General features: G+C 27.5%; 1 long non-coding RNA gene across 1 annotated transcript in view; it reads left to right on the top strand.

Moving 5' to 3' along the window:
* Positions 1-5,130: 5,130 nt before the first annotated feature.
* Positions 5,131-13,777, top strand: part of LOC129959096 (uncharacterized) — a 42,832-nt gene continuing 34,185 nt past the window's right edge. The window contains exon 1 of the long non-coding RNA XR_008783397.1: positions 5,131-5,197. This is a non-coding gene — a long non-coding RNA (uncharacterized LOC129959096). The remainder of the gene's footprint in view (positions 5,198-13,777) is intronic.

The raw sequence follows: 13,777 nt of genomic DNA, 5'->3' as shown, positions 1-13,777 counted from the left end.
TGCAAGCATAGCTAACCAATCGGGATGCTCTGTATTTAACGTGCAAGTTATAGTTTAAAATAACGCTTTGGTGCTAATGTTATGTCTTTCATCAAATTTGGTTTATTTAATTAAATTAATATTGCTAATATGGCTGATGAACATATATTTCATATCCTGGCCGCCAAATGAGGCTAGTTTTATTCCATATCCTTTTTATAGTGAAATATTTTATGAGAAAATGTTTCAAAAAATTATGAATATACGATAATTAATTCTGAACGTCCGTCAAAAAATATACATCATGAAATTTTTATATTTTTAGCTTATGTATTAATATACATTATACCAGCTTGGGTATGTTATATATCATGATAGCTACCTGTTTACGTTCTCATATAGATATGTAATAAAAGAAATTAAGGAAAATATTTAATTTGATTTGAATATTGGAATGACTAGACGAAAGACTGTTTAAACTTTATCGCTATGGGGGGGGGCTGTTGAAATTAGGACCAGATGTCCGATACCATCAAAGTTAATCTTTTAAAATAAACCCATCAGAGGACAAATTTGGACTCGCTAATATGGATGGTGACTCCTGCATCATCACGCTCATTTGACTTCATTACAAAACAGAGAGCTTGAAAATAACTCTAGAGCAATCTCAAAACAGGTTATTGATCCAATTAAACTAAATTAATTTAAGGTGTATATATTTTAAGAATATTTATTAGGCTGTCATTTAACTATAGTAAATCATTAGTAACTCTGAAATCAGGACTTTGGAATGTTAACCATATAGACAATATAAGTAGTCCAGCTTAATTGTTTATGAGAAATATTTGACTAAAAAAAGTTTCTTTAGCTGATTATTTTGGTATTGTTTTGATTTACATCTAGATGTATAACTTATTAAATGTCTTGATCCTAAATTGACAATTTTTAAAATTTTTATCTATTAATTTTCTTTTATATCAATACGTAAAAAAAGTTATTTTATTTAATTAATTAAAAAAATAGGTGTATATTCTTCAAAGAAAAAGTACATAATTCGTTTATACTACTAGTGTTCGCGGGTATATCAAAATCACTTATGCGAGCCATGTACTGCAGCAAATTAAATTTTATAAGCCAAAAGAAAAATTAAATTATATTTTATGTTAGATATTTTACATTCAATAACTTAAGACAGAGGCTGCTTTTGTCTGTCTTAAACACCGGATGCAAAATAGGCAGTATCATATAACCATATTCTCCTAATAGCCAATATCAAAATGGATTTTTAAAAGATATTTTTTTTTTGAAAAACCAAAATTGTAAAAGCATATATTCGTTCAACCATAGATCCCAAACAACAGACTGGTGTAGTAATAAAATGAATTGAGAATGAAAATTCTTATAAATCCTGCGTTAGTAAGTTAATGAAAATATTCAAAAATTCATTTCTCATAAGTAATATAACTTCTAATGCATAATTAATTTTGATATTAAATGTAACTTTCCAAAGAGTCTCGCCAACTTTTGATCCTGGACTTTTCCACGCATGCGCTGAAAGTTACAAGATGGTAATTTCCGCCACTTGTGTATACTTGAACTTTGAACAAATGTAATATTGTATGGTCATCACATCTCCTTGAACGCGCGATCTCCTTCCTTATATTATAGACTTAAATATACAATTCATTTTTTGTTTATATCATGTTTCTCTCATTTTCAGCCTTTCAAAGAGACCGAGCACAGCTGAAGGATGATCTTCGTTTTATTCTGCGGATGGTAATTTTGGTAGATACTTTTCATACCTAAATCTTTAATCAGAATCGACTGAACTGAACTTTAGCTAATGTTGCATTCTTGAGATAACTCATGAAGTTCACTTACAGCTGAACTAACATCTTGGATGCTTTGGTTTTCACCATTTTCGTCTCTTTCACATCGTTTTAGAATCGATGAAGCGACACATTAATTCTTTGGCAAAACTAATTTGGCAATTTATTTTTTGGCAAAAAACTAAAATGGAATTTGAAAAAAAAAAAATCAAATTTCCTTTGCTGATTAAAAGGGAATTATTTTTTGTAAGTATCCTTCCTTCATTTATACTTCAGTAAACTCTCTTTTTCGTTAAATGGTCAGTTTGTAAATGATTAATATTTACAATCTGGCCAATCTTGTTTAAATGAACGAATGACTTTATAGAATTTTTCAAATTCCTGAAAATGATTTTTTAATAATTATAATAAGCAGCAATTACGAAGTGCTATACGCCTAAATAGATCCTTTTCGAGTTGCTCTTTGAAAGCTGCAATGCCAGATTTTTCTCAGAAACGTAGAATCGAATAGTTTTTCCATTAGTCAGATCGAATAATTTTTTCGAACATAATAATGGCAAAATATTTGAAATTCTTTTCAGAAAAAGTAATTTTTGAGTTCGACTTATTATAAATTTCTTATAATGGCTAACTTTGATAACATAGTTGCAGTGTGAATCCTCTCTTTCATTATAAGAATATAGATATTAAAAATGGAAATGTTATTACATTATATATATATGTAATCATATTTTTAATTTTACTTTCAATTTAATTAATTTCCAAGATTTTATCTTAATTTAGCCCATAGTAACTTCATTCTAAAAATATTCTCTTATTTCGTGATCCAGTTCCACATTCTCTACTTAATTAATTCAAGAAAAGCTTTATAAAACTGCTGAATCGGCTAAACGCCGATACTTTCACACGCTCGGAGTGAAGGGGTAAAAAATGTCCAGTAAGAACATTCTTTTTTAAAAGATCCCTGTGTTTCCCTTACATGTGATTGACATGCGTCAGAAATCCCTATCAGAATCTTAATAATATATTAGCATTATGAAGAAATATTTTCCCTATCAATTTCTCTGGTTATATAAGACCAGAAATAAAATGTCCAAGAGCTTTTTCCTCATTCTTTTTCTGTGTCGTTCTGTGCGCTCATCGCTTGTACATATGCCTGCTTCTTCAAAATGAAATAAAACGACGTCACGAAATTAAAAGTATCTTCACTGTCTTCAAACTGCATTCTGCTGCACATAAAATAATGCTTATATATATATATATATATATATATATATATATATATATATCGATTTGTTTTTTAATAAATACTTGAATATCCGGATGATGATAAACAAATGATAAAAAAACTTTAAAAAAGTAATTAAATATGTATTGGATAACATATTATTGGCTGGCTGCTTATAACGTATAAGCTGATTTGGCATCAAAATTCATGATGACAGGAACTTAATTCCAGCGAATTACTATTGATTTGATTTGTTAGATTCACCTTTCATTTTTAAGCTACTCGAGTGGATCTTGCATTGTTATTTTGTTTGTTAGATTTCTTCCCACATATATGTTATTCAAGGGACTGCATCATTATTGATCTGGTTTATTATATTTAATACTTAACATCGCACCATACCTCTGTTTCTAGAGCTGATGTTGTCCCTTTCCAGTTTGGTATAGACGTAGGTGGACTTAGAAAAAAGAAAAAAAATTACACTGTAATCAGTTGGAAAAAAATATAAAAATGACAAAATACGAATACATATAACATAAGAAAAAAAATGGTAAAAACTAGAATGAAAAATATCTGAAGTAAAATAAAACTGGAGGAATGAACATAATAATGAACATTTTGATTGAAAAAATAAAGCAATTATAAAAATTAGGTATTAGAGGAGTCTTAAGGTTTTAATTATGAATAAAATGTGAGGAGTATTAAAATATGCTCGGAAAAATTGATAGGGTCAATATTATACTCTATTGATATTGGGAACAGACCTTGTTATGAGCGGTCAAGAAATAATTGATGAAGCATATATCTGACCAGGAATTTTATTTTTCAAATAGCTAAGTCTTAACAATATGGAAAAATGACTTAAATTCGAAAATATCTTTATGCCATAGTTTTCATTTGTATTTTAGACTCCAAAGCTAATAATTCATTACCTGATTCTATTTAAAATTACTGTGCTTGTCACAAAACAGTCCTCATATTGCTTTAAACGGTGCATCACTCAAATTAAACCAAACTGTGCTCAACTGTCTTAAAAATGACTAGAGACTAAAATAGAATAAGTCGTATGTATATCATTATTAGTAGATTTATTTCAATAATACCTTGGGTTAATTTGCACTGCTTATCGACTATTCGTAATTGATGAGATAATTAAGTGATAAAAAAGTGAGCAAGAAATAATAAAGTAAACAAGCAATACCTCATGATTTATGAGAGAATTTTTTAGATAAAAAAAAATTGAGGATTTTAATTTATGCGAGTATAACAATGCATATTTAAAAATAATTCACTCACTCTGAATAAAAATCCAGTTAAAAGAGTATTTTCCTTAGATTCATTGTATTTATTCCTTACATGTATTTACGTTGTTGAAGTTTTAAAGAGATTATTAATAATTAATACACAATTCTCTGATTTCTTAAATTATAATTGAGTTTTATAAGAAATATCAGGAACTAATATATGTGATAAGAAACAATTTATAAAATTCTGTAAGGAAATTCTGAAAAATAATTTTATATTGTTTTAGAGTATTCATAATGGCAGTCATTGTATAATTTAATAAATGTATTCTTTTTATTTCTTTCATTCTAAAATAACAAAAGGATTTATATTTTGCCATTCCATCAACTGTAGTTTATGAAAAATTTCACGTGTGTAAAGGTAGATCTAGCATTTCTTAAATTCCTGATCATTTCGCTACGTATATAGAATACGTCTTATTTTGAATAGGAAACATACTTTGAGATACGAGCAACCAATTTTTGATATCGTGAGTATATGCTTAAGTTGAGAATTTACTATGGATTACTTGCTGCATTTCATCATGTTTGTGTGTTTTTCTTGTATCTAAATGGAAGTCATGAAAAGAGACACTAGTCTGATGATATTAGTTCAGTTGGCCCAGCTTGTTGGCATGATGAAGAATTTAATGTGACTTGATAAAGACTATCGTCGGAATCTTCATAGCCTGGTTACCATTGCTATTTGAAAAAGAGCTTCTTTAATCGCAAATCTTCGTGACATATTTTTAGAAAGAATAAGAAAGATTACTTTTTCGCGAAATAACGGTTTTTCTTGAAAGCACAATGGCGGAAATTGTGAGAATGTGTATAATACTATAGGAGAGTGCGGTTTAATATCACATACATCTACATAGGTAAGTATTTATTTTTTAAAATCAAAAATGTCTTTTTATTCTGCACTTCGTACCGTCATTGCGATTTTTAAAACTTGATTTTTTTATATTAGATTTTATGTTAGTGAAAATTTTTTGAGTTATTCACAAATATAGAATGAGAATTAGTTTACATGGTTTGCCATTTTAGTAAAACCTTGTACTTTACATTGCTCAGATGTCATTTCGCTTCGTTCCTTATCATCAGGCCTACTGCTTGGATGGAAATTGGAAGTGTTCATTGTGAGGTGGATTTGAGTTTTTTGATTTGAATGATATTTTAGCTGTGTCTTAGTTTCAGTGACCATTGGATATTTCACATCACAATTGAAGATGTTTACATTTGAAATATTTCATTGATATTATTTTCTTCAAGGTTCTTGGAATTGAATTAAATGTCTTAAAATAACTTTATTTGTTCTGATAACTGACATACCTTCGAAAGCTCTAGAAATTCTCCTATGATAATTTTTTAAAATAAAAAATGAGATGTATATATTTGTCAAATTTTGACTGGTGATAGATAATCTAGTGATCGACTATCATTGATGTCTATACTAACTCCATGATCTGTATTTGTATAGGCTGAAAATCATTCCTTAGTCAGAAATTTACTGAAGGCATGAAGATGAAAAGAAAAATCGTATCTCTTCTAGCACAAAATGATTATAAAAATGAGTATATATGGGAGAAACGTATCTGCATTGGACAGTGTTAAGTAATCCAGCTTTGGGATGACTATTAAAATCTTGCCAAAAAATCATTTTGAAATCTGATGCAAGTCGGATAAGCTGTCTTTAGTTTCACTTTGTCGAAGATATTATAATTTTAATTACCATTTGATTCATTTCCACTATTTCTTTTTTTTTTGATAATATTGAAAGATATTATAGACAAAATTTAAAAAAAAATATGGAAACTGTATTAATCTCCTTCATTACAATTCCTAGAGAAAATTCCCGAAAAATAATATTTGACTGCTATACTTGTAGCGCATAATCATTGTTAAATATTTTATGAGAATGGAAATTCTTGGTCTGGTTGAGTCTATGTGCATCAAAATTTGACTGCCCAGTCATTTTCTAATTTCAAACTGATTTCAATTCTGTTGTGAAATTTTAAGCAACCCCAGCCAAATAAAAGATTTTAAAATACAAAAATTAATGAAGACAAAATGCCAAAACAATCTTTTTCAAACTTTTCACATTTTGTTTGAAAGGATTTCATAGTAGTGTATATTAATTTTTAGTAACTTCAACCATATTTCATCCGAAATCTTCGTTCGATGCCTCTTGATGGATTGAAAGACTCCAATTAATCTCATGTAGATGAAAGTATAACTTCGAAAGATGTTGGCATTTTTCAGTTGTCGGATTAATGGAGCTAGATTATGCCTCATTTGTTCTTTTCCTTATTACCCTTTCTTTCATTGGATAACACTTAAAAATCCTTGTTTATAAATGTCATGAAAACTCTATTTTCTCTTTTGATTTTTGAGTTTAATACAAATTGGAAAAAATAATCAGGTTCAGTTTGCCTGCAAAGTAAATCGCATTGCAGTTTTTTCAAAATTTTATTAAATTAACATATGAATCAGCAAATCTGTGAAATTTATTTAAAAAAATGAAGAGTAGATATTGAATTTTTTTTGCCTCATTTAATACACTTTCCTATGGGCAACATTATATGCATGAAGTTCATCAAGACGATATAATATTCACTGTAACATACTATCATCAATTGCGATTATGGTATCAATGATTTTTCGTTTGAAGTCAGTCATATCCCTTTCTATTTTTTGATTTATAATATCTTTAGTATAATCCCACATTAATATATAAACCATATACACTGTATTTCTTTTTGAATGATTGCAATTTTTATAGGTTTATTCAACACTTCCTGTTTATATTATATTATAGGATACCTAAAACACAGAAATGTTTTTAATGGCAAATTTCGAGTGCGGGTGAACTCGTGTGACAAATTTTATTAACACATCTTATAAACTGCACGTTTAGAGCAAAATTTTTAATTATAAATAGACTTTGTGGATATCTCGTATTTTTCTTTTCCTTGATTTGTAATGTACAAAACAAAAAAGAATCTTTTTTTAAGGATTTAATTGAAAATGGTATATTAATTACTATCTGATAAACCGAAAAATGCAACCACTTTTATAACTTAAAGAGTCTTTCTAAATCCGGTAGAATGGAATGATTAATTTTGGCAGCTACATTTTATTGCAGTACATAACATTTTCTGATGTAAAATAATAAAAGATAAACATAATTCGATTGAGAACTTCAATAAATAATGCAGAAATGCAAAATGTTCAGAAATATGCTTACATTGTTTCTATATGATGTCAAAAGGGATATAAAAGCATGATGAATTTAAGTTAATTTGATTATTAGACGAAGTTTTCAAAAACTTGCGACAGGTCGATGTATCTAAAAACATTTTTGTATAAAATGCATCTCAGCATGACTTGAAAAGATTCTATGCAATATTGTTGATTTTCATTTACCATTGTTACTTTCTCGAAATATATAAAAGAGCTTGTTACACATTGTATATCTCTCATCTCAATACGATATGCCATTTTGTTGCAAATAGTTGAACAATCTCAGACAATACTCACTAGTACATACTATAAAAGTTATTATTGTTTACTATTCTGGCATTGTATATGAGTGCATCAATGAAATTGTTTCTTCTATATAAACAATAAAATTTTTCAAGAATGAATATCTTTACTTGAAAATTTCAAGAATTGTTTGATGATTTCCACTATATTCCAGTTAGTGCAATATAATCTTCTAAACGAACCTACATGTTGTTAGTAAGTTCGAACGTATCTTGTGTAGATTACCTCTTGTTAGAACTGTAAACTAGCACCTTTTGGATTGAAAATACATCCTAAACCATGGATTAGTGATTCGAGTTCTATGATGTTTATTAGATCAAGCAGGGAGAAAACATGAAAATATTGATCACGAAGCCGTATAATTAGTACCTGAATTTGCACATGGTGAAGATGATTGGAAAATTACATCTAGAGAGTCATACAAAAGGATTAACATTAAATTCACAAAATAAATTCGTCACTTGAAGGTTCTTAAGAAGTCTGGGTAAGAGAAATTCAGATATGATGTTCGGTACAACTCTAGAAAAGTATTTTTTGAAAAAGAAGATACATATTTTGAGCAGTGGCAAGAATGAGTCACGTATTTATGAAGAAAAGAATTCGCAGTTTGGTTTATATGTTTGCAATGTCTTTGACCTGCCAAGTGGAACGGAAAAAAATTACAGAAGAATAATTAAGACTACTAATGATAAAGTATTCTGCAAATTTATCCAAGAGAAAACCAGAAAAGATAAGTTTGTTCAGAGCAAAAGCTTTCAACCTTGCTCATATTGAAATCTTTTTTAAAAACTCGAAGATGCACTGTTACAATAAAAACCTATTTATCCTCATCGCATCTGATAAATCATACAGGATAATGGACAGGATAATGTTATTTAAGGTACAAAACCTTCATGTGCCTTGGATCACTTTATATGTAATTAAAAATTTTCTTTTTCTAAAAATTAACTTTCCTTATTTTACTATATATAGATAGTGAAAATAATGTTAAATACATGTTACTTAGCAAATGATACCTATAACTAAAATAAAAATAGAAATTGTTTGTTTTTAGTCTTATAACAAAAAAAAGTGATCTAAGATACAATAGTCTCCTTGAAAAGCAATGTATTAGATAAAAGGGTTTTTTTTGTTGAAAAGAATCCTTGAGAAATTACTCTCATTTAAATCTTCATATCAATGGTAATATCAATTCATGCCACACTGTTAATACATTTAGGAATTTTTTAGTTTGGCAAGTTTTGTCTGCTCTGTGAAAGTATTCCTTGTATTGCATTTTCAATGGTGATCACATTAAAACTTATCTTTTCGAACCATCAATAAACACAATGGTAATAAAATTTTTGAATTTGAAAATTTTTATTTCGAACTGGGTTTTTACATAAGTTTCATGTATTTTAAATGTAACCTTGTTTGTTCGCTTAGCGATTCATTAATAAATTAACTTTTTTTTAAAACTTATTTTCTGTGACCGTAGTTAGTTTTCATCTGGAAAAACTTTCATGTAACTAGAATCAAAGAACATTTTCTTCGTGAGAGTTGAATCATTTTAGCGAATGAAATGCTGATTCATCTCATTTTTTATATTTAATAGAAATTTATTATGAAGAGTTAAAATCTGTGCTTTCTTAAATTTATAATGAATAGTTACTCTAAAATCTTCTATGTAGCTTAAAATGGTACTATTTATTAAAATAAATTTTCTAGTTCTCTGAGTATGAAACTTGTAAAATCGTAAAACTTATAATATTAAGAACAAACCGATGAGGAAAAGAGATATTTTGAAGTAGCAACCAGTTGCTTCTATTTAAAAATTATATTTCGTTTAAAAAAACCACAATCTTCACTTTTATTGAAATATATTTTGATGCATTCATAATGAATGATTAGATGTGCTTCTATCATAACATTTACTTTAGTTTCGAAATAAGTCTCTTTAAAATAATTTGGGAATATCAAGTTCAATATCTGTTAGGTAATTAAAACATTGGGAGGCAAAAATTCAAGACTTAAGACATTGGATAAAAAATATGCCGAATAAAGGTTTTATACATAGTATTTCGCAGCGTAATCTGGATGATATGATTGTCACAAAATTTTCCATATTATCTTAATACCATAAAGATGCACAAAAAATCAAAGGGAATTTTGCGTATGACTAACTCACGATATGTTGTGTGTTATTCGTGCGATATGTATAACACAAAATCTTCATTAATTTTTTTAATGTATGTATTTCGGGAGCAATGGTTTTGACAGTATTGTTCATAAGAAATCCACGGAGAAAAAGCAGTTATGAAATAAATCTTTAAAAAATGATTTTATAATTTAAGGTCGAGAGAAATTACTTTTTCACAAAATAAATTAATCCTCTTGTACTCTGTATTCATCTATTTTGTTGAAATATTTTTGAAACAACGAAGTATCGAAACATCAAAAATCTTGAGAAACGATTTATTTCTCTCTTCTTCTTCTTTTTTTTTTTTTTTTTTTTTTTTTTTTTTTTATCACAGATGTATCTTGATTCTTTTAAAAATCATTTGTATTTAAAACTCTTTTTGGGTTAGGCAAGTTAAAAACTGTTTAAAGTTTTTTTTTATGAAATTGATAGTGCTATACTACAAAAATTAATATGTAAATGAATGAAAAAAATTATATAAGTGAAAACGTATTTATAAGGAAATGCCACAATTACGATTAAAACTGACGAATGGTGTGATGCAGTGAATTTTATCCTTCATAACGATATATGTTTTTTTTTTCTTGAAACATTTTAAATGAATAAATTGTTATAAATTATAAAAAAGCATAGCACTGTATGTTTTATACTAATTTTGAATCTGAATAAATTATTGAAAATAATAAAACAATTAGAAGTAATTTTAAATTATTTTTTTACAATTTATAAATTTATGAATATATTATCTGCTATTTATGCAAAGTTCTTTGCCCTTTAGATTCAATATGGCAGCGATTAAGATGCGAAAATTGCTATCGATAGGTGATACCGAACTTGTTATTATGAACTGAATGAATATTAAGATAGTTTGCTTAAAATGTTATTATATTGTTTTCCCATTTTGAGTAATATTGTATGTTAAATAAATAAAATGAAAATTTCCCTCCAATTTTTAATTAAAAAATTCTGTGCAACTTTGGTTATTATTATTATTATTATTTTTAAATGTAGCATTTTCAGGTTACCCGGACGTTTAAATATAACGTTACATTTAATGACTTTATAGACATAAGAACGATTATTAACACTGAACGAGGAAGTTATATGAACATCCTGGTCGCTCTATCAGTCTGATCATCTGTCTGCAGTTCTGATAGTCCAATTTTCGAATCCTCTTCCGGAACTTCCTTGTAACGTAAACACTTCGCTACTATATATGTTAATATTTTTTCAATAATAAACAATATAAGATTTCATAGAATAGTTCTAAAAACTATATGCAATATAGATATTTACAAGCTCTGAAATGATTTGAATTTCGGAAGATATTGGGTTATTACTTAAGACTCTTTGCTGTTGCTCTTGATTTGTTTATTACTTAAAAATAAAATTCTACGCAATTAACTAAATTATATGCAAAATAAAGTGTAACTTTGTAAAAAAAAAATCACTGATATCAAAAGTTTTGATTAAAATCTTTTCCGATTTTATTGATTTATATGTTATATTTTTATAAATATTCTTTTTACATTTCTTTTACCATAAAATACTGTACTCATATTTATGTGCAACGACTTAGTACTTGAAAAAAAAGCAATTATATTTGTTTTTCAATAAAAATTTTGAATTTTATATATTAATTTCGAAACAGAGAAAAATTATAAAGATCACATCAAAATTCGAATTAACTTATTTTCTTATCAACTTATATTTAACTAATAAGTTTCAACAGTAATTAAATTTCATAGAAAATGACATTCAATTATAAGAAAACATTTACAGATATCAAAATAGAAAGTGAAATATTTATTTACAATAATTATTTATTCTTTTTATAAATAATTTGTGTATTTATTTGATCCTAAAATATTCCATTCTTCTTAATGAATAATTATGTGTATCAAAAATCTTTTGAAATGTAAGAAATAATCAATAATAAATTCTATAATTTTTTTAAAAATATATTCTGAATCTTTAATATTTGTTACCATTTACTCAATTTTAAATATTTATTAACAAAAGATCTTTTGAAATATTTTATCTTATATCGCTTAATTCCCTACTTTTTAAATTGACATTTCTTTCTTTTCTTTTTTTTTTTGTAATAAACTTTAAGTTAAGGAAAATATGCATGATATATAATTTTTTTTTTCATGGGGTTATTACAACGATCGTATCATCATATAATTAATATTTTATTTATCCTGTGCATCTAATTATCTGTACTCTAATTACATTTCAAATAATTTTATACTCAATTATTTATTTAAAATAACGAAGAAATGCAAGAAAAAACATTCAAAATATATTTCACAAGTTTGGATAATGCAGATCTTGTCTTTGAAAGACATTTTAAAAATGATGGCAAAAATTGTTGTTTTGTTTTTAAACTAAAACCCTTTTTTTGGAAGGCTAGAAAAAATTTCATTTAACCTTAATCTATTGAATAATATAACGTTTTATTTTTTAAATTTTGGCGATAATTAATGACATTTTTTGGCTTTTTATAATTTTTTTATTCAACTATCTTTATATTTCTTTAATTTAAACGTAATTAAAAACACTTCTTAACCAGCATCTTGAAATTATGTTAATAAAGTTCCAGGTTTGCCTTTGAAGACGATTAGTAAAGATTTTCTGCAAATTCTTACATGTTTGTAGTCTTGTTGCTGAGACAAATTAAATCTCTTCTGGTTCATAGATTTTTTTTTATTCTCCTCGTGCTTGGAAATTGAAATAAACACATTGATATTTCATCTCTACTGCGGCCATTAAGATTTGTGCCCAGGGCTTGTTTGCCTGGCTTGAACTCCTTCTCCTCTCCATCGTTGCAGAACTGCGGTGCATTTGAAATAAATTCCATTCTGGAATTTATTTCAAATGCCTAAAATGGTGTATGACATGGAAAAGCGAGAAAGAAATATTAACTAAAAAAAATTGCTCTAAAAGAGATATAAAGTGTACCTTTAACATAAGAATTTTTTTAGAAAACGATACGAAAATCAGTAGCGGAGTTATGAATATACTATGGCAACTAGGACTAGGTTACCCCCTCCATCCTGCCTAGGTGATAGAAGAAGGCGGGATCTGTAGCTGAAGCCGACGATTGAAATACCAGCCATATTTACCGGCTATGGTCCAGCCCTCTCAGATGCATCCCATCATTGGAGTGAAGATAACTAAATTCGACATCATTGGAGTGGAGATAACCCAAACTAGACCTGCGTACTCATACGGTAATTTCTCATCTGCAGTGCTCCTGTTAGGGCGCCGAGGAAATATAGAAGACTTAGGTCCTAGTCTTAGAGGTGTTATGAATGCAAAACGTTAATGGATTCATATTTCTTTTTAATAACAAATGTGATGTTGCAGCGAGAAAATAATAGTTATAACATTTATACCAAATATGATGGAGGGGCAATAATTAACACTTGCCATTCCACTTATGATAACTGTGATGATATTACATTCCGAGTTCCACTTCATTATGTAACTGACGATAATGAAGCAAATGATGTCAAAACCAACTATAAAAATCAGTTATGAAAACTACTTAAAAATACTAAATAATTGCTTTAGAGAACATTTTCAACTTCGATTTAATAATAAATATTTATTCGTCGTAAAAATAATAATTGTTTGCAGAATTCTGATTTGTTATATTTTCGTGCACATTTCGGTGAAAAAAAAATCTAATCTAATCTGCATGTGTGAAGAAATTTTAAACTTGTTC

Source organism: Argiope bruennichi, chromosome X1 (genome assembly GCF_947563725.1).
Source record: "Argiope bruennichi chromosome X1, qqArgBrue1.1, whole genome shotgun sequence".
NCBI classification, from domain to species: Eukaryota; Metazoa; Arthropoda; class Arachnida; order Araneae; family Araneidae; genus Argiope; species Argiope bruennichi.
The sequence above is the reverse complement of the archived record's forward strand: the minus strand, read 5'-3'. Positions and strand labels throughout refer to the sequence as shown.